The sequence below is a fragment of the Cupressus sempervirens genome, chromosome 5, assembly GCF_028749045.1.
Source record: "Cupressus sempervirens isolate cs-2001-9-10 chromosome 5, ASM2874904v1, whole genome shotgun sequence".
Taxonomy (NCBI): Eukaryota; Viridiplantae; Streptophyta; class Pinopsida; order Cupressales; family Cupressaceae; genus Cupressus; species Cupressus sempervirens.
Genome location: NC_143122.1, coordinates 421082434 through 421105203, shown reverse-complemented (window position 1 = coordinate 421105203; position 22770 = coordinate 421082434).

Genomic DNA, 22770 nt, shown 5'->3' with positions numbered 1-22770 from the left:
TAACATTCTATTCAAAAACTTGCGTTACATTTAAGATAATAGTCCTCACCTTCCATCTATTTTTGGCTTTAATTTTAGTTCTACTGACTTGGTTGATTTGAAGTGATTTCTCTATTTTCTTCCAAAAAAAATAGAACAATCAATATTTTAGTTTAATTTATAGGTACTGTATTATTTTTGGTGTTTCCTTGTGTACTCCTTATGAGTGACCTTAACTTTTATAATTTTGAACCCATTGACCTATTTGATTAGAAAAATATTCTTTTTCTTTTTTCCAACATCAATATCAATTGATTATATTGAATAAACCATGCTATTTTATTAAAAAAGGTATACCTATAAGTTACAATAACATGAAATTTATAGATTTTACAAGGGTTTACAAATCTACTTGATGGTTAATTTGTTTTAGATGATCAATGTGCAACTCTATGTAGTTTGTACCTTGAACAAGTGCCTGTTAAATTTGAGACATCATCTCTTCAATATTATGGGTCACAAGGGAGATATAGAAGGAATAACCATTTTGAGTTGTCACTACCATTTTGAGCCATCACCACCATTGTTAGTTATCTTTCGTAAGTTTTTGTTAGAGTAAAGTGTTAATTTCATTTCATTATTAAATGTGCTTTACTCCATTCTAAAGATTTCACTTTATGCACCTTTTGTATTCTCATTTAATAATTAATTAGTAATTATTAAATAGAATTTACCTTTTACGTTACCCTTTTACCTTTTAGGTTACCCTTCTCAAGTTTCGATCTCCTTCTATAAGGATAGATCGTTTGTAATTATCTTACATCTTTTTCATTTTTGAGAATACAATTTGTATATTTTCAGAGCAAAACCCTTGCCTTCTCTTGTCTTTTTCTTCTTTGTGGTAGGATTTTACATGTAGGTATTCTTTGGGCTTTGTGGATTTGTGTTGCTCAAATCCTTGGTGGTATCAAAGCCAAATATACTATAGCTTGTTCAGTATTTGGAGAAAAAGGAGAATGAGGGTTTGATAGAACGAATCTAGATTTTTTTGGGTATTTGTTGTGAAAATAGGAGGTTCTCTAATTTTTGAAGCACTTTGAGGCCAGACAGACTTAGCAAATGGATTCAGAAGGCATCAAAACCCTTATTTTCATATAAATTTTATCAATTTTGGACAACGTTGATCCGGGAGGCAAAAAATATTTTTGGCAACAAGGTCATATAGCCTCTACACACATTATGATGTATTTTTTCCAATAAATAATTTTTAAAATGGCCCACAAACCACTTTTATAGCACTACACACTTTTTCTGGCACCCAAAGCAGGTTTCCACCTAGCACTGAACTCTTTGGTCACAATTTATCACTTACTGGCCAATGTAAAAAAATTCAGCTTCGGCCTCCCAATCACTACCAATGCTCCCCCATAGCCACCACACCACCTCTTCTCACCTCCATGGCCTTGTCTCTATGCCACCCACCACTTCAGCCCTGCCACAAGCTGTGTCGTTGAACACTCCACCTATGCACTGCTCCGATGGCGGTGGGATTTTAAAAAAAAAAAGAATTTATTGTTCTTTTTTAAAATAATCTTGTATTACTTCCAGGGGCCATGTTAGTTTTTTTTGTGATATCTCAAGCATATGGGGATTTTTTTTAATCCAAAAGAAGCATTAGAAAGTTGGTTCCAAGATAGAGATAATGAATTGGGTATTTTTGGGATTTTTTAAAGTTTAGTACCTATTTTGGCACTTGAATTTTTTTGATGACTTCTATCTTCTAGAGGGCATAACTTCTTCATTATAGCTCCATTTTCTATTCTAAAAAAGTGCTAGAAAGCTCTTCTCAAACACTTTCCAGATCATCTATCATTTCACCAATATTTTATACTAGGTATTTTTTATTCATTTCTAAATCTTTTTTTCTCTTCACTCATTTACACATTATTACTATAAGCTAGGGTTCAATTATTTGCATTGTGGGGGGTATTTTTATATTACTTTCTATTATTATATCTAGATATCAAAAAAACATCAAAAACTCCTTCTAAAATAATGGTTGAGACCTCTTCTTGTCTAGAACTTCTAACCACTCACAACTACCACACTTGGAAGATTTCACAATCTGATTGCTTCTCTGGTCAAAAGGGTTGTGGTCATGTTTAGATGTTGTGTAGCCTATTTTTCAAAGTCCTTATGATATCATGCAACACTAAAAAAAGATCGATGAGGCAATCAGATTAATTGCATGACAAGAATTAGATAGTCTACAATTTCATCTAGATGGGTGCAATACTCCTCTAGCTATGTGGACCAAGCTTCATGGCTTGTTTGGTACTGTGAATGAGTTCACAAAACTTCAAATAGAGGCAGATTTTACATCTCCTATACTAGATTCCTTTCTAACTATTAATGACTTCTTGATGAATTTTAATCAGTAGTGATCTGTGTTGTAGGGTTGTGGAAAGGCAAAGATTGATGCTAAGTAAATCTATCTAATTCTCTCTAATCTTCAAGGGAATTTTTAGATTTTTGCTTACACCTTCTATTCCACCAAAGATGCTTTGGGGAATAGATTTTATATGCCTAATTTTAAGGTCTTTTATGATTACTTGACTAGAGAGTAGTCAAAGCTTACATAGTTGGATACTATGACTAGTTCTAAGATGAAGACATGGGTAGCTCAGACATATATAGGAAAACCAAAGTATAAGTCAGATTTAGTAGGCAGTGAGAGTTCCTCCAAGCCTACTCCCAAATCAAATTCTTGGAAGCCTTCTCAAAAGGGTAATTCTTCTAAGTTTGGTGAGTCTTCCTCCAAGACTAAGAAGCACACAAGTGAACCTTGTGGTTTTTGTGACAATGAAGGACATCTAGTTTCAAGATGTTGGAAATGTCTTGAGGCATTAGAGGAGGCCATGCAGCATTCTAGTATTGCTTCTCTGAAGCCCCCACCTCCTCCTATAGGGAAAGGACATGCTCTTTCTACACAAGCATTTTCTTCTACAGCTTCTTGGATTCTTGATTTTAGAGCTTCCCATCATATGACACACTCACCTAATTTGGTTACCTCATTTGCTCAGAGTGTTACTATATAGATTGCAATTGGTGATTCTTCTTAGCTTTCAACCACAGTTTTAGGAACTATCTCTTTAGAAGGTGGTTCACTATAGGATGTTCTCTTGGTTTTGGCCATTTCTACAAACCTTGTGTCTGTCTTTCAAATTTTTCATTTAGGCTCTAGAAAGATAGTTGAAATCTCACCACATGATGTGGTTATTCAAGATCTCCATAATCTTGACTTGGTTATTTCTACAAAGAGTGTTGATCTTCAATCTCATTTATATCATTTTGATGGCTTTGAGATCTTTGATTCTACAAGTGTTTCTCTCATTTCTCATGCAGACATGGTAAGAAAGCTTCGGCATGAGAGTTTTTGCTATGCCAACTACAAATATCTATAGTAGATGAGTACATAGGAGCTAGTGATTGGGTTGCTTTAGATCTCTTGTAGTAACAATGTGTGTCAAGGTTGTGCGCTTAGAAAACATCACAGAGATCCTTTTCAAATAGGTGGATCCACATGTGTAAGGCACCATTAGATTTGATACACAATGATCATGTCATTTCCCTCTCCATCTTTTTCAAGTGCTTGATATGTGCTCACCTTCATAGATGACTTCTCTAGATGTACATGGGTATAGTTTTTGAAGTACAAGTTCAATGTCTTTGATTCCTTTCAAATCTTTAAGACATTTGTGGAGAAGTAATCTAGTCTTTTTGTTAGGCGTATATGCACTAACAATGGGGGGGAATATATGAATCAGTCTTTCATAAATTTTTTCACTGAGCATGGTTTACAAAATTAGTTCTTTGTTCCCTATACACCTCAGTAGAATGGGGTTGTAGAGAGAAAGAATAGGAAGACATTACGAGAGATGGCCAATTGTATGATTCAATCTAGTTCTATGAGCTCTTCATTTTAGGTTAAAGCTATCAATCATGCCAACTATATTTAGAATAAGATGCCTCATAAGGTATTGTGACATACGACTCCTGAGGAGGCTTGGACTCATGTCAAGTCAAATGTTTCTAATTTCCATATTTTTGGTAGTGAGGCTTGGGTATTTATTCTATATTCTCAATAGAAATCCATGGAGAAGAGATGAAAATTCATTTGTTTTGGCTACTATGAGAATGTGAAGGCATACAGGTTGTTTGATTCTAATCCTAGAGACGTCTTGTTTTGGCAAGATGTTCAATTTGATGAGCATTATCCTCTAATGGATCCTCCATCTCCAGCTTCATCCTCACTACCCAGTACTTCCTCTACTCCTCTACAAGATTTTGCATCCTCTAAGGAAGATCTAGATATTGATCCTCCTACACCACCTCCACTAGATGTTTCGTAAGTACCCAAGTGAGTTCATGATACTAGAGCTTTGGCAGGTGATCCTACAAATGCTTGTCACACTCATGCTTAGACTATAGGTAGTGGCCTTTTGATTCATTCCACTTTAGATTATCCATAGATTTTTTCATAGGTAACAAGACACTTAGAGTGGGATAGGGCTATGGATGAAGAGTACACTTCTTTGATAAAGAAACACACATGGGATCTTTGTCCTCTTCTGAAAGGAAGAAATTTGGTTTGATGTTAGTGGGTGTACCATACCAAGTATGTTGCAAATGTTTCTATTGATAGGTACAAGGCACATCTTGTTACAAAGGTTTTTTCATAGGTTGAGAGTATTGATTACTCTGAGACCTTTTCCCCTATTGCCAAGATGAATTCTATTTTCCTTGTACTCTCTCTTTTAGCTTCATGGGGATGAACAATTTTTTAGATGAACATGAAGAGTTTTTTTTTACATGGAGACCTTCATGAGGAGATCTATATGGAGCAGCCTTATGGTTTTGTGTATGACTCTTCATTGGTATGCCAGATTTGGAGGTCTTTATATGGTCTTAAAAAGACCACTAGGGCTTGGTATGAGAAGATGGATTCCTTCTTTCTTGCTTCATAGTTCACTCAATGTCATTATGATCCTATAATTTACATTCAACATCATGTGGCTAACTTATTGATACTTGTGCTTTATGTTGATGACCTTATTATCATAGGAAGCTCTATCTCTATGATACAGGGTGTTCAACAAGCATTGAGAGAGCAGTTTGAGATGATAGATCTTGGACTTCTACACTAGATTTTGGGCCAACAGGTTGTTCAGTCTTTACATGGGATAACTATACTCCAATAGAAGTACATTCTTGATATGCTTTAGACATTCAACATGCTTGAACACAAGCCTTCTCACACACCTTTTTAGTCAGGTGTTGTTTTATCTACCACTTTCTCTACTCCTATAGTGGATTCCACTTTATATAGATAGCATGTGGGTAGCTTTTTGTACCTGACATACACACATCTTGATATTTTCTTTGTAGTTGGACTTGTCTCTCAATTCTCCCATGATCCTCATGAGAGTCATTGGCAAGATTCCAAATGTATCTTGAGGTATCATAGAGTTACAACATGTTATGGAATTCACTACACATTAGGGGATCCTCACATTATTGGTTTCACATATTCAGATTGGGCTAGTGATATTGATGATCGTAAATCTACTTCTGGTTTTGTATTCTATCTTAGTTCTAGTCCTATCAGATGGTCTTGCAAGAAGCAACATGATCATGTATTATCATCTACAAAGGTAGAATATAGGGTCGTTGCATTGGCTAGTCAAGAGGTTTGATGGCTTTGACAGTTGATGACAGAGTTTTGATTTTCTCTTGATAGTCCCATCTTTCTTTGGTGTGACAATCAAAGTTCTATACACATTTCATGCAACCTAGTTGAGCATTAGCAAACCAAGAACATCAAGCTTCAAACGTACTTCGTCAGGCACCTAATTTAGGATGGCTCTTTGAGCTTGGAGTACATTCCTACTGCTTAACACATCTACACTAAACCTTTTGCATCTCCGTGGTATCTTGAACTACATTCTATGCTTGGGGTGAAGGAAGTTGTCCTTGGGGGGTCTCAATGATGAGTACTTCCTTCCTTCTTTTTCATGTTATCTCTTTTTGGAGTAGAGTCTTTCCCATTGGGTTTTCTCTATTTCTCTATTTCATAGAGATTTTGGTTATGATTGAGTACCTCATCAAGCCTTGTTGTCAGGACCCAATTTTTCTTTCAGCATTGCATTGTAGTTTCCTTGCTCTTTCTACATTGTTTGTAGTTGCATTGTTGCTCATCTTAAGGGGGGGTGTTAGAGTAAAATGTTAATTTTATTTTATTTATTAAGTGTGCTTTCCTTCCTTCTTAAGATTTCACTCTATGCACCTTTTGCATTCTTATTTAATAATTAACTAGTGATTATTAAATAACATTTACCTTTTAGGTTACCCTTTTTAGGTTTCAATCTCCTTCTATAAGGATAGATCATTTGTAATTATCTTACTTTTTTTTTCATTTCTGAGAATACAATTTTCCTATTTTCAGAGAAAACCCTTGCCTCCTCGTGTCTTTTTCTTCTCTATGACATGCTTTTACATGCAAGTATTCTTCAAGCTTTTTGGATTTTTATTGCTCAAATTCTTCAATGTCTTCATAGAATCCACAATTATCCTTGTGCTCCATACTTGAAGATGGCTAGTAAAATATAGGATTTGGTATAACCTTCTCTATTCACAAAAAATAACTAAGAATTTTCTCACTATTGAACTAAAAATTACTACTTCTATCTTCCTAGTACAGGAGCACCTAGCCATCATATAATTAAAAGAGATCATAATTGATTCTTTAATGATTAATTTTCATTCATATATGTTTCAATATCATTCTATATAATAGAATCCAAGAAGATATAATATTTCTTGGAGGGTTAAGATTTTTTAGGAAGCATATGCAGGATAAGGATTGAAAAAAGGAGAAGAAAGATGATGAAAATAAAAGGAAAGAAGAAGAGGAAAAATGAAGAGAAAAGGAAGAGAAAAGAAGAGATGAAGGAGATAAAGGAAGAATTAATGAACTTGAGGTTAAAGCTAAAGAATATGGAAGAGAAAACTCAAGCCTTGGTGGAAATGATTGTAGCTCAAGAGGAAGAGATAAATCATGAACCTATTGTCCAAATTGTGAAAGAAGATGAAAACACTTCTTTACTCATTGTGGAACTTGCACAAGAAAATACTAGTGTTGATAATATGGTTGTGATTGAAGACCAAAAGGATGGTACCATTAGTGATGAATCTCATGATGAGATTTATATTGAAAAAGAAGAAATCAAGGTCATGGAAGAACAAAGAGTAGAGAGAGATTGAATGTATGTTGAAAGTGAAGAAAAATGTGAAGATTTCCCACGAAGACTTGAGAGAAAAGATGCAAGATTTATGATTGACTTTGATACTAATCCCATTGATTTTGTCCATGAATTTTTCATTATGTTCTTTTCAATTTAGGTAATAAAGAAATCATATTGTGAAGGGAATAACTATTTTCATGACAAGTTCCTATTTTTAAGCAAGAGGATTGAGAGACCAAAAGTGAAGATGAAGATAAGCTTTCTTTTATCCCTTTCCAAGGGACTTGGAAAGATTTGAAAGTTGAGAGTATGGTGCACGAGCACATGGAAAAATGGAAATAAATATTATATATCTCATTATTTTTCTTTTTAGAAATTTCAATTTCATGTTTTTCAATATATTTGAGTCAACATGTAAGGCTAAGTTAAGTCTCGGAATCAATTTGTAATAGATTGTCAAAGTTGTCTAGTATGGTCAAATTATGTAAATAAACCCATGGAAGTATAAAAATGTCATAAAACATCATATATAGTCTATTTTGATATGTTAGTAGGGGTTTTAAAAATTTAAAAGGCCATTTATGACAAAATACAAAAAATTTTCAAATATGTAATTAAATATTGTCACAAAAAAATTGACAATATGTAAATTTGGTGTAAAGAGGAAGGTCAAGAGTCATAGGAGGTATCCAATAGTTAGAGGAATTGAAAATATATTAAAATATCATGTAATGGTCATGATTTAAAGATTGGAATGGTTGGAAATATTTTTGAGAAGAATAGAAATGAAAAGAGTTTTGTTTTGCAAGTTTTATGTTAATTTTCTCTTTAATTTTCTAGAAACATGATTTTTGTTTCTCTTGGTATAAATTAATGTATGAAAAGATAAAAACCTACAACTTATATTTTTAGAAATTTATTAGAGTTATCTTTCTTTTGATTTTGGTTTGGTCAAATTTCATTGTGATTTGAAGAAATTATGAGCATTTGAGTGCAGACTAGTATGAACCTAATTTTTATGCCAGTAGTTTTGGAGAGAAGGGTAATAACCTTTATTCCGGTTATCATTTTGAGCTATAAATTTGGAAAAAAATGTTTAACTGATATTTATATACTCTTATAAAAGTAATTAGTTTTATTTCTTCATTTGTGAAAGTTATGATCATCTCTTCTCAAGTGGAAAATTTTGTCCTAGTTTATTGATTTGGTTATAAGTTTGCACAATGTGCAATATTGTTGTGATAAGTTATGAAGTTGTGAGTATTTGATTTGTGAGTCCTTGTATCCTTGAATCACTTCCCAAGAATAAGAATGATGTTAATACAATATCTTACTATCTTGTTTCATAAACATTAAATCAAGACAAATATTTTTTAGCATCTATAAGACAGATATGGTACCTCATGCCTAAAATAGCATTTTCCCAATATAGATAAGTAAAGCTATGCAATTTACTCTATGGTTTCCATTACTAGATATTGATAACCCATGTATCAAATTTCCTTAATTTCATGATAACTCATAGTTTGGATTAATCTTAATCATATAAATGATCAATTGACTAATCCTATCATTCTACTCTCTACGTCTCCAATTCACTTCTACAAATATACAATTCCTTCCTTATACTCATGGTTGGAGATGTAGCTTGTGTAATTAACTTATAGATTTGATGTGGTGTTTTGACCATAGGCTCTTCACTCTCTCCTATTTACATACACGTACCAAAGAGATAGTAGATTTGTTTAAATGCCACCCTTACCAAAGAGATAGTAATATTTAATTATTTAATTTATTTTGATTATATAGAAGATACTACTATTTCTTGTATGTTTATATTTGATATAATTTTATAGGCCAAATATTTTTCTATAAAGAAAGTCCACACCTAACAATATGAACCTAGAACAAAATAAGGTGGCAATTGCTAGATTGTAGTCTCAGTTCAAAAGAAAAGGTGATGGAAAATGTTATTGTCCTTGCAAAAAATGCAAGGCCTTAAAGAATCAAAGAAATATAATCACAACAACTCAAAGACATTGTAGGCAACTGTGAGGCCACGCCCCGACCCTTCATAGCCTTAGTTGTTACTTTATCATTTTGATACTCGTGACTCGAGATGTCGAGACATTATCTAATGCTAGAACATACTATATTATTTCATGTTGTGTGATGTTATTTTCAAATGTTTGATGTTTGTCATTTAATGTTTTTATGTATATGTATGTTGATGAATTAAGATAAAGGTAGGATTAACATTTTTGTTTAAGATATTTTAAATGGTTAAGAATTGAATCAGATGAGAGGAACCCTGATTTTTGTTATAGATGGATGTTTTAATTTATGTGATTCCTGATATGTATATATACATATGTACATGTGATTTTTGAGACTACTGATGTGTGCAATGAGTGTGCAGATATTTTAGCCAAGGAAATCGATGGAGGAACAAAACTGATCCCTATGTGCTAATTTTGGAAACCTTGTTGTTTGTAATTCAAGTATTGTATTGTGAGATGTATGTATGTATCCTTCTGTGATCAATAAATGTTAATGTTCGTAACTATGTTTCTTTAGTGTCGCTTGACACTCGTGAATTGTTTATGTTTTTCTTCATGCTAGCTAGGGTTAACTGTGTAACCTCTGGACCTAAGTCGGTTTAAGTTAGTGTCAGTTTGCTATTGGGTTATTAATCAAGTTTAGTCACCCTTAATCTGGATTAGTACTTAATCTGCATTTTTGAGTTGTTAGATGGTCCTATTTATTTCCTAGCTTTTGTTTGGCTCTAAACCTATTCCTAAGGCTTTAAAACATGAAATATTTATACCCAAGGGGTATGGGTATGGTTTGGGGGTCTTTTCCAACCCCTAAGCCCCTTTTATTGACTTTTGAGGTTACTCAAAAAGTCTCTTTTTACCTTTGTGCGAAAATTGACTATGGCTACCATGAGTTGCCTCACCCCACCTTCACTTAGTGTTTAACCATAGTGTGGGTTGATTTAGGAGTTTCTAGAATTGTAAGTGGGTGGGAGAAGTTATTGATCCCTTTGGTGGTTGAGTTTGAGGCTTATTTAGAGGCCCTTCTTGGATTAGTTGAGGTTGTTACCCAATCTCTACATTTAGAGAGGAGTCTTGGAAGATTGAAGGGAAGAAGGGAAAAAGCTCTACTCAAACTTGTTCATTTTCCATTACCTCTTTGTGAAGGTAGGAATTTTCATCTCCCTTGTTTAGATTTCATATTTGTTTCTTGCTTATGCTACCTTGTTGTTGTTTGAATGTTTGTATGTTTGTGGGTATGTTGGGAAGCTTTGAAAACCATGTTATTTTGGATGATTTCCTTTCATGTTTTTGTTGAATTTTGAGATGTTCTTGCATGGGTGTTTTGGCATTACTCACCCTTGGAGAGGGCAGAAGTGGCCAATTTCGGGAAATGGCATTTTAGTTGGACTCCAACAGTGTAGAGTCTCTTCTCAGGACGAGAAGGGGGAGAGAGGGTAGGGTGTTATGGGCCCCTACCTGTCAGCACAAACCACGTATGAGTTTTGGCATGTAAGAATAGAAGAACGGAAGTTCTTGATTTATAGCTCTGATTGGGCACCTGGTTTGGTGTTGTGTCTGACGTCTCCTGTTGGAAAAATCCACCTTTCCCTAGTTTTGATTCATTGTGAATCCTATTGTGAAAGCCTTGTATGAATATGTATGTTTGATTTGTTTCTTGGTCATGCTTGTGGTCACCTGATCAGAATTTGTTTCCCCCACGGTTCGTAGAAATGTGTTGCAGAATTTGATATGGAACCCTTGATGAGGGTCGTGAAGGAAATTTAAATTAAGTGTTGTAATTCAAGATTGAAATCCTATGTAAATTGTATCTCAAAACCTTGTTGTAATGGCAATGACATCGAGTTTTCTTCCTAGTTCTTTCCCGGCTGAACCTTTGAATCAGGTTTGCCAATATAATTGATGTTTGAGTATAATTGTTTATCATGTGATTTAATCATAATTTTAGTTTAGATGGATGCACATCAAAAATAGGATGGAAATAATGATGATGTTCAATTTGGCAAAATTTTAAGTTTTCTTATATGTTAAAAATGAAAATTATGTTAAGGAAAGAAAATAATGACTAGGGTTGATATGTTTCAATTCAAGTTGTATAGGAGATCAAATTAATATGGTGCTAATGTGACACAAACTATTGTATCAATGTTTAAATCTATGCAAAAAAAAATACACCTTAAAAAAATAATGCATTGCCTTGTAAATCTATACTTAGAAAAATTTTCAAAAAAAAAAAAAGTGTTTCAAGAGAGTAAAAAAAACTCTCTGTCTTTTGTATGAGAGAAACAATTAAATGACCTTTGGTAACAGAGAATCAAATAGATTCCTTAAATATCCTTTTTGCTTTAAAAAAAAAAAAGAGAAAAGAAAATATAACTAAATATCCTAAACTTACCTAATAAACTTTATAACATAAATGTGTCACCATCTCCCCTTGGACGTTACCCTTGGAATGTATATTTTAAAAAAGGTTATATAATATATGTTTGTGCTAAGTCAACTATAATCATGGAGGGGGGTGACGTCACCCTGCCCCCATGTCCCATCCCCTTATGTTTTTGGAGCGCTCATCCATCTTTTGGTGGACTTAAACAAAATTGTCAAGTTTATTTATGACTGCCTTCATTAGGTCGCATGGGTTTTGGGGAGGCCTGCCATTGTACAACCTTGGACAGAGTGTTGTCCCAAGTGCAGCACTTGGGAAGCGCTCATATCTTTGGGGTTTTGCAGGGGGTCTAGGGGGGGAAAAGGTTAGTTTAGAGTAGGGTTTAAAGAGTTAGTAGTAGGTGTGTGTTAGTATAGGTGTTAGTTGTTAGGTTAGCATAGTTTTATGTTAAATGTTAGTTGTAGTAGTTAGTTTAAATTAAGTTAATTTAAGTTAGTTTTAGGGGTTAGTGTATAGTTTTAGGTTAGTTTAAATGTATTATATTAAATTGTATGTTTTTTTTTTTTTTTTTTTTTTTTGTTAGTTATCTTTTGTTGTTTGATTGTATCATTTAAAGTTTTTTTTAGTTTAAATTTAGCTTTAGTTTAAGTGTGGTTAAATGCTTTAGTATTAATAAAAATATTTTAGTTTAGTTTATGTTTTTAATATATTAGTTAAGTTTTGTATTAATTAGTATGTAATTTTGTTTTTTATTTATTTATTAATTAGTTGTTTAAATATTTTATAAAGTTTTAAGTTAATAATTAATTTTGTTATTTGTTTTAAGTTTTTTTTTTGTTTTATATTTCAAGATATATTTAGTGGTATTAGTTTATTAGAATGATTTGGATAGTTGTCATTTTAATATAGTTTGTAATAATAAGCTTAGTTAGTTTTTATATTATGTTAATTTAGTTGTTTAATTAATTTAGAAAGCTTTAAATAAGTTAGAATTTAGTTAGTTGTTAATTAATTTTTAGTAGGGTTTTGATAGTTAATTATTATGTTAAACTAGTCGAAAAAATTTTAAGTTAATAAATTTGATATATATATTATGTTTTAATTCTAGTTAATTGTTTTTCTTAAAGTGACTTTTCAATATCAATTAAATTGTTGATCGATAATTGTCTAAGAGATTTATAATTGAACTCGATCTAGTGGAACTTGATTAAAATTCTTTTTTTATAATGTTAACCTTATCTGAGATGAAAGATGCTTTGTAATAAATGTTAAATCTATCTTTAATTATAATGTTATAGAGGAAATTTAAATCTATTGTTTTAAGATTATAATTTTCTCATATTGTTGTAAGTTAATGTAATGACGTAACTTTTGTTGACATCAATCTAATAATGAAAGTTTCAAAATTTTAACGATGTATGCCTTTACAAGATATGTAACTTATGATGTAATGAAGAGAATCCTTTCTTGCAACATGATCTCAACCTTATCAAACTTTGAATAATTATAATTTTAAAAAAAAAAATTTGTGTTTTTGCCCATGTAGTTTGGGCATGATAGCAACATGGTCACATTAAAGGTGGAAAGGATTTTCATCCTTTGGTGAATGTAGATTTTGAACTAGTAGAACATGGAGGTGTGAATATTGAAGAAAAAGGAAATGCTCCCATGGAAGAAGATGATCATGAGGTGGAGAATATAATTGAAGATGTTGGCATTAGCACAACTGATAATGTGCTAGAGAACAGGATTGAAGAAGATGTTACTAGCACAATTGATGAAGATGATGATAGTAGCACATCTAATGATGATGATGAAGAGAACCTTGATATACCTATAATTGAAAAGGCATACAAGCTCCTGTACCAAGGCTCCCAAACAATGCTTCTCTCCATTGTATTTTTGGTAGTAAACTTCAAGGTTATGAATGGTATATCTACTATAGAAATCTCATGTATGCTAAGGTATAGTGTCATTTTTGTCATCTTCTATGTTAGCATACCATTATTGTTCTTTATATTAACATTTTTTTTCATAGTTTGATAGGTGAGTGTTTGTGACCACCATCAAACATCCTACCTCGCTCTTACTAAGAATTATCAGTCATTATCAAAGATATTGGAATGGAGTATCAAATGATACATGCATGTCCCAATGATCATATTATATATCATAAACAACATGAATTTGCAACACAATGCCCTAATTGTCATATTAGTAGATATCAATTAGATCAAATAACCAAAAAGATTCCTTGCAAGGTTCTTTGGTACATTCTCATTATTTCACATCTACAATGATTATTCAGGTGCAATAGCTTGGCACAATTTATGGATTACCATGTATGAAATAGAAATAAAAGATGAAATTATGTGAATTCCTATGGATGGTTCTACATTTAAGGACATAGAAGATAGGTGGCTAGTAGTTAAAGAAGAACCTCATAATCTAAAGCTTTTATTGGCAAAAAATGGTGTCAATCCATTTGGAGAGATAAGATTTGTTTGCTCAGTTTGGCATTTTTTTTATGAACAATAGCATTTCTCCTTGGATGTCCTTAAAGAGGGAGCACATAATGTTGGCAATTATTGTACCAAATATTTTTCCATTTAATAGTCATCTAAATTAATTTATAAACATGGTATCAAAATGGCCATAATAATTATGTTGTGTTTATGTTCATCCAACTACGTAAGTACCAAGTGAAAGATATGAATGTATGTATTGAGCCCTTGATTGATGAGTTGTTCAAGTTATGGAACAAGGTCACTATGTACGACATCTCTAGATCAACTGGTGAAAAACAATTTTAATTCCATGCAATGCTTATATGGAAAATACATGATGCCCCTGGACTAACACATTTTTGTGGTATGTAAAATTGTTAATACATATCTTTGGTATGTAATAGTGCTAACACATTTTCATTGTATGTTTAAGTTGCATGTGATAATTGTAAATATGAATCTTCTAGTACACATGTCATCCAATTATACACAATCTTGTATATCTTTAGACAAAGGGAAAATTTGCATGTCCAAATTGTGGTCCAAGGATTGTCATTCAAAAAGTTTAGGAAAGCAAGTGTTTGATGAACACTAACACTTTCTCCACAAAAATCATAAGTATCAAATTATCAAAAAAAAAAATTAAATGGAAAAAAGAGACAACATCAAAGTCATGAAGAATGGCACTTCACATATGGAACTTGGAATACAATAGAATGAATCATCAAGGTAATATTATTACATCTAATGTAGTTTTTTGTGAAATTAACATTTGGATATTGTCTTTTGTTTAGTAATTATGTAATTGATGTTCATGAAGGTCATCAAGGCCTTGATGAGCAACTTGTAAAAGCACTTAAAAGCTATTATAGACAATTTAGTAGGTTGTACTACGAACACCTCCCAATCATGCTTTATATATTGGAAATAATGTAATAGAGACACTATGGAAAATACTAGGTGGAAGACATGACAAAGTAATATTGGTCAAAATTTGTAATGACATTGATGAATCCAATCATGCATTGAATTTTTTCCTTCAATAAAATAGCAATAGAAACCAGATAAATATGAGTATCATTCCTTGGTTATTAACACAAAAAAAAATTGATGTCATATTTGAAGCCATTAAAAACACAAAAATTCCCATAGGATTTACTACAAACATAAGTAGTCTCATATCAAAGAAAGGTGATTTTTGACCAGGGTTGAGAATGTGTGATTGGCATACCTTTTTCAAGGTAATTCATGTTCTTCTCTATTTATAATAAATTTGTAAAACATCATGTACTTTTCATTGTTCTATTTTATAATATATTGAAATGATCATTTTATTATTATTGCAATACATTCTACCTCTATCTCTCTAGCACAACTTTGACAACATGAGTTTCAAACAAGTTATATATGATCTTGGGAAATATATGAGGTTAGAAGTGTTGTTTGTTAGATTTGTTGTATAGATATTATTTTTGTGTCTTGCTCTCTTTTTTTTTGTAATTTATTGTATAATTTTTTTTAGAGTCTCATTAATATGTTTTTGTGTGATGAATATCTTCTAGGTGGTTTTCATCTAAATAAATTGATAAAAAAGACATAAAGCATTGGAAGAGTAATACTTCTCAGCTTTTGTGTGAGATGCAAAAGTGTCTACCTTCAACTTTTTTCAATGCATAAGAACCCTATCTCATACATCTAGTTGAGGAGATTGAAGTGTGTGGACCTATACCAACCAGGTCAATGTAGATGGTTGAGAGGCACTTGAAATTTTTGAAGGGTGTGGTTTGACAAAGAGCACATCTTAAGGGTTCCATGGTTGAGGGACATATGTTATACTAGACCATGGTGTCCGTTAGTGAATATCTTCCCAAGTTTGTATCAAAGATCCATATAGATCACATTTGGGATCCCAACTCCATTAACAAATTTGAAGGGGAGTACTTGATGGGGAAAGGTAGATTGAGGAAAGTGACAGGTAATTATAAAATATTATTGTAGTTAATTAATTCTTATCCATCATCAATATAAGTTGTTTCTAACTAGTCTATTTATTTTATATAGATTCTTGTGAGTGGGAAGCACTTAATTTGTATATTGCAAACAATCTTGATTGGATGATGGTATAGATTGAATGATCTCAACAAAATGGTCACTCATTCACATGGGAAGGTGTTGCTTCTTTGGTTAAAAAATCTCATTGTAATGAAGATCCAAATGTTATGCCAATGGTAATTGATCTAGCAAATGGTTTAAGAGGTGGAAAGGTATGTATAAGTTAATCTATTAGGACCCATTTGTTTAATACCAACTCATGGATGAATGCATAATTTTGACATGTTTGAAAAATAATAGGAAAAGCACCACAAAGCTATGTACTACAATGGTCATAAATTTCACATTAAAAAAGGTGGATGACACTAAGAGAACTTTTGATTCTTGGATAACTACGGTCTTTGAGGTCACCAATATTTTACCTAGAAATGACATGCATCCTAAACAATCTAAAAATAAATACTATGGCATTTTGGATGATATAATTGAGAGCGACTTTAATTCCTTCAAACTAGTTCTATTCATTATTAAATGGTACAAGCTATGACTAAATCAAAATGATCCTGATAGAACTATTATTGAATATGATAATGGATTTATAATTATTAATACAAGGTCATTTGAGTCAATTGAAAATGAGCCCTATGTTCTTCTAAGCCAATGTGAGAAATTATTTTACTTTGGCATTCCACATAAAATAGTTTGGTAATTTGTCATTAAACACAATCCAAGAGGAAGACCAGTAAAAGTATAATGTGATTGAAGAAGAAGATAAGAATGAAGTGGAAAACAAAGTAGACAATGATGATGGAGAAGATGAAGAAGGAGATAATGAGGATCATGATCATGATGATGGTGATGGAATTGATGATGGTGGTGGTGGTAATGATGGTAATGATGATGATCATGATGATCGTGGTGGTGGTGGTGGTGGTGGTGGTGATGGTGGCGGTGATGATGATGACAATGATGATGATGTTCATAGTGATGATCATGATGATGGCAATGTTCATTGTGACAATTTGGATGATGATGGCTATAATGATGATTTTCATGATGATGCGATGGATGAAGAATATTATCAATGACATGATAAATGGAAATGTATTAGGTGTAAATATTTGTTATAGCAATGGTCAATTCTTAGTTTTGATTGCTTATAAAAATGTTTTGTAGAGGTAACAAATTAAAAAGTATACAATGATTATGATGTATGCATATTGTTCATGTTATGTACTATGTAATTTGTAACTAACATAAGACAAATGATTTTAAACATGTAGGAAAATATACCCCTTTGACAAGGATCATACACAATGACATGAATTGAGAGGTATAAGTTTATTACATGTTTTTTTTCTCATTACCTTCAACATTAACTTTAGGAAAACTTTCAATATTAGCCTCATTTTATAGCAAAATATTTCACTCCTTCAACTATATCTCTCATTTGATGGGCTATAGGTACCACCAAATAGGTATCTATTAGAATTGGCTTACTTAAGTGAGGGAAATGTAGGAATAGAAGAGGATAGTGAGACATGTAGTAAGTCTATGAAAGAGAGACAAAGCAGAGGTCAAAAGATTAGAATAAAATTCAATAAACCCATGTAATTTTTCCTTTCTCAAGGAGGGTCATGTTCTTATGATGATGAGATGAAAGGCAACATCAAGGTTCCCTTGAGGTACATACATCTTCAGAAAGATTGGGTACCCAAGGAATTATCTCTAATCAACATTGACTTTTGTGTTAACAAGAGGATATATCACATAACTCCATCATCATTACATGGTTTGGGCCTATTTTCCATGGATGGCATAAAGGTCATTTATAAAAAATTTGTTGAATTGATGGAGTATGTAGGACCTTGTTACAATTACAATAATTGGACATGGATAGTTCAATATATAAAAAAATATGTGTAGGTATGCACTGTTGGCAAATTATCTACAATGTAAAAAAAAATGATCAAATTAAAAGACTTGTTGTGTACATTGATGGAAGACCAAAAGAAATAGGGACCATTATAAGTTTTAGAAATAGTATGCATCATGGGTCAACTAATAAGTGACCCAATTGCATTTTTGAGGTGTGTGAGGGAAATCATGTTTCTGTATGTGTGATAAAATCAATAAGTTCAAAGGAAGATCTTCCAATAGATTACAATTTGAATCACATATATACAAAGAAAGTTACTATCATGGGACTTGTAATTACTATATATATATAATATTTAAACTAATTACTTCCATTTAGAACTCCAATATACAATATACCATTTTATTAATAAGTTTTTTTGCTAAGTAGACAATTCCTTTCATTATGATGATGTTTTTATATATATTCTTTGTCACAAGGCAACATGGCTGATCCATCAGATGACAAAGGCAAGGATGTTTCTCCCACTCCTCCAATGCAAGTAAGCCTTTTGTATTAAAATTTGTGTAATTGTGATTTTACATTATGTCATATTATTATGTTATTTTTGTTAAGCTTTTGGACTTGTTTTGATTGTTTTACTAATTTTTTTTCACAATTTGATGCTTAGTGAAAGGGAAAAGAACATATTACATAAGAGAAATTAGTTGTTGATATGGCGGCCACAGTATTATGTGATTATGATATAGCATATATTAGTGACCCTATAAGAATGTGTAAAAAGATCCTCAAAAGCATCAATCTACAAATTCTTGTACTTGTGATGGATCCAAATCCAATTGAAGAGAAAGAGGTGATAAGAAATGAATTGTGTCAGAAAGCACATTGTCTAAAAGTAAACAATAATGAATCTTTTGCTAGGACAATAGTTCAATAAAGCTTTATGTTTTGTACTAATTCATGGATCATGAACCAAAATATGTGTGTTGTTAAAAAAAAAATTGAGACCTTATCGATTTGTCCATATGACGAGGGTACTAATGTAACTGCTACAGGTATGTGATTTCAATCTACAATCATTAGAAGGGACATTATTTTCTTCATGATTATTATTGATAGTTGTATATTACTACTGTCATTTTTTTGCAATCTATATTTTAAAAAGATAATACAGTGTGTGTGTGATTTTTTTTAGGTCCTTATAATGTGCATACACCTCTTTCCATGAGGTCATCCAACACTCTGAGATTTCCAACCACAAGATCAACAACAAGGAGCATCCAAACATCCACACCTATTGCAACTAAAGCTAGTAAATCCTTCTTTTTCTATATTTTTGTTATGTGTTAAATATTATTTGATTCATACTTTCTTATTCATTTGATCATTGTATGACATTGATTAACTTTGTGCACTGAAAGGTACAACTTCTCATGATGATAGAACAAATACCAGTACATGTTATAATTTACTAGGCTTTCCTATAGAAACCTGTGTTACTTCTGCTGGATCATTGGAGGCATCATTGTTGATGCCCAAGAAAGATATGATTCCCTTAAAATTGCCTCTTGCTTCTAGGTACTTTAAAATTGTAATTATTTAGAGTGTAATTGCAGTTTACTTATTCATAACTCATTTTTGACTAATGATCCTATGATGATTTTGCAAGAAACAATTATATTTTGAATTTTTTTATGATTTAACATTGAATATATTTGGGCCCACATTATGTAAAAGGTACGTAGCTTCATATAACTGGTTCCTACATTTTTCTATTCATCCATTTATTGTAATATATTCAAGGTACATAGCTTGAACTAATTTTTTATTTGACAATTTTTTTATGTTAAAAGGTGGAATGAGCAAGGCCTTGAATTAAAAGATTAGCTCATAAAGTTGATAGAGGAGCTCTTTGGTCAAAATATTATGAACAGAGTCCAAATTCTTAAAAAATCTTGCAAACATCTAAAGACTATGAGAGACCAATATAGAAGGGCTCTAAAGCTCAATCCAAAGTACGAGCATCCTCCTATGGTTCTAGAGCTGGAGTGGAATGAAATCATTAATGAAGATGTAGAAGAGATAAGACTAAGAGATAAAGGAATTAACCCAACACCCAAAAAAAATTGGTATGTGGTAGTATTAATGTAATTATACACAAATTGGTGATCTTTATATTTATATTTATCTAACATATTTCAAAGTTTACATATATATGTTGAAGGACACATCAAAGGCTACATAAGCTAGGAAAGAGAAGGTTGGTCAACGTCATCTTGGCTATGGTGGATATATGAAAATTCACTCATGACTTGTAAGTGGCAGTAAATGAAATTTCATATCAATTTTTTAATATAAAATTACAAATAAGAAATAAATTCAATATTGATGATATAATGCAAAAAATGCATGGCATTGAATTCAACCTAGTGCCTATAGAAGAGGACAAACAAATTGGCTTCAAGAAAGGCTATAAAGTAGTAGGTTCCCACCATCGCACAGATTCCAGTGGCCAAAGAGATGTAGAAGATTTTGGTGCACCAATTCACACTTAGGTAAATAGGCCTAATGAATAATAACAAGATTTGAGAAATTCATTAGAAATAATCTATTTGATGTTAATTTTGAACAATGATAACACTGTGCATTATATTTCACTGCAACCTTCTACTTCTAGCACACATCCTACTCATGATGATGAAGGCACAAATCCTACACATGATGAAGGCCTTGATGTGCATCACAATGATACATGTACATATTCATTTTTTATTGAAAAATAATTATGCAATTATTAATAAAATTTAACATCTTAAATTACAATTGGTTTAACCTTTACATGATAATTTTTGAGTATGCCACACATTATGGTCACAAAGTCGAGCATGATGTTAGTGTTGAGTATGTTGAGGTTAGGGTTAAACAAAATATTCAATAGTAGATGATGTGGCACTATCAAGTAAAGAAAAATCCGTGTTATGTTCTTTAGATTAATGAAATACTTATAACATTTTTAAAAATGTTTAGAATTAAACCCATTTATTTCTTATTATAGGGGCACATCAACCTTTTCCTAAAAAAGAAGAAGAGGAAGCCTCACGTCACAAGATCAGAACCATAAGAGCCATAGGAGAATACTGAAGATAGTTACGATGTGTCTATTAGCCTTTATCTTCAATGAAAGAAAAACAAAAGAAGAAATGAATGTTGAAAACATTGTTTGATGATGAATGTGTTGATGTTTTTTTATGAATGTTGTTTATTATTGAATTTTATGTCATGTTATTGAATATTGTTATGTGATCATAACGATTGATGTGTTCACAAATTATTGATGAATGTTTTGTACATATTAAGGAATTATATGTCATGTTAATGAGATTATGTGAATATAATGATTGATGTGTTCACAAATTATAGATGAATGTTTATACCTATTAATTAATTGTATGTCATGTTAATGAATGTTATGTGACTATAATGATTCAATGATTCTTAAATAAATGAATGAAATATTTACTTAGTTGTTAATAGGTAATTTAGAGTGATTATGGGGGGGGAGGCCAAATGAGCTTCCACCTTCATGTGGTTGGCCTTGTTAAGTAGAGAATATGAAAGGATTCTTGAAATCAAGTGAATCTCAAACTAAACCTATCAAAACTAAACACCAATATATGGTCCCATTATCGAGTGACTGGAGAACTTCACCATAGTCACTATCAACTATCATGTCTTCCATACTAATGTATACATGTCTAATTGACTACTTTGGTCATCAACAAACTTGATCTAACACACTTTTCTCAACTTTATAACGAGGTCCTTTACAACACCCAAAACTTGCCTTATTTTTCCAAAATGGTTTCTTTCTCCTAAATTGCTCAAACTTTCTCCTTTCTTTTTAAGGTCTTAGAGGAAGTTCAATAAGGTCCAAACAACTTGTTTTTGATCTATAATGAGCAATAAAAACAACCCCAAACTCCCTTTCACTATCAGTTTCTAAACTAGCTAGTTACTTCCTAGTATCCCTGTCATGTAAGTGTTTTATGGGAAACAAGGGTTTGTTGTTTCTTGAAAAATAGCCAATCTCATTGCGTAAAGATAACTTCCTATTGTGAGATTGTACACATGCAAAGATATTTTAGCGGGAAGATGGCTTGGTGGATATGGCATGTGTTTGATGATATTCTATTATTTTCATTAAGTTTGAGAAGAATAGTCTAAGGTAGTTGTGAATGAGGACATAAGATCTTTCTATTTGGACTCTTAGTGAAGGATTAAAAATTTGATGTTTTATTAAAACTTTCATTCTGATATTTTATTAAAACCTACTCCTTGGCCCTTAAATTGCATTAAATTCTTCCCAAATGCCTTACCAACTTTAGACTTGAATAAACCTTCACTAAATCATCATAACAACTTCTAAATAGGATTAGATGGATCAAACTCCTTTGTTGATTACAAAAGCTTTATGAAAAAAATCCCAACGGAAGCTTCACCATTTCCATCACACAACCCCAAAGGGGTGTTTGGATCTCTAATTCACCATGCTCTCCATGAATGCAATAAGGATACCCAATCCCAAAGACATTTAAACTCACTTCAC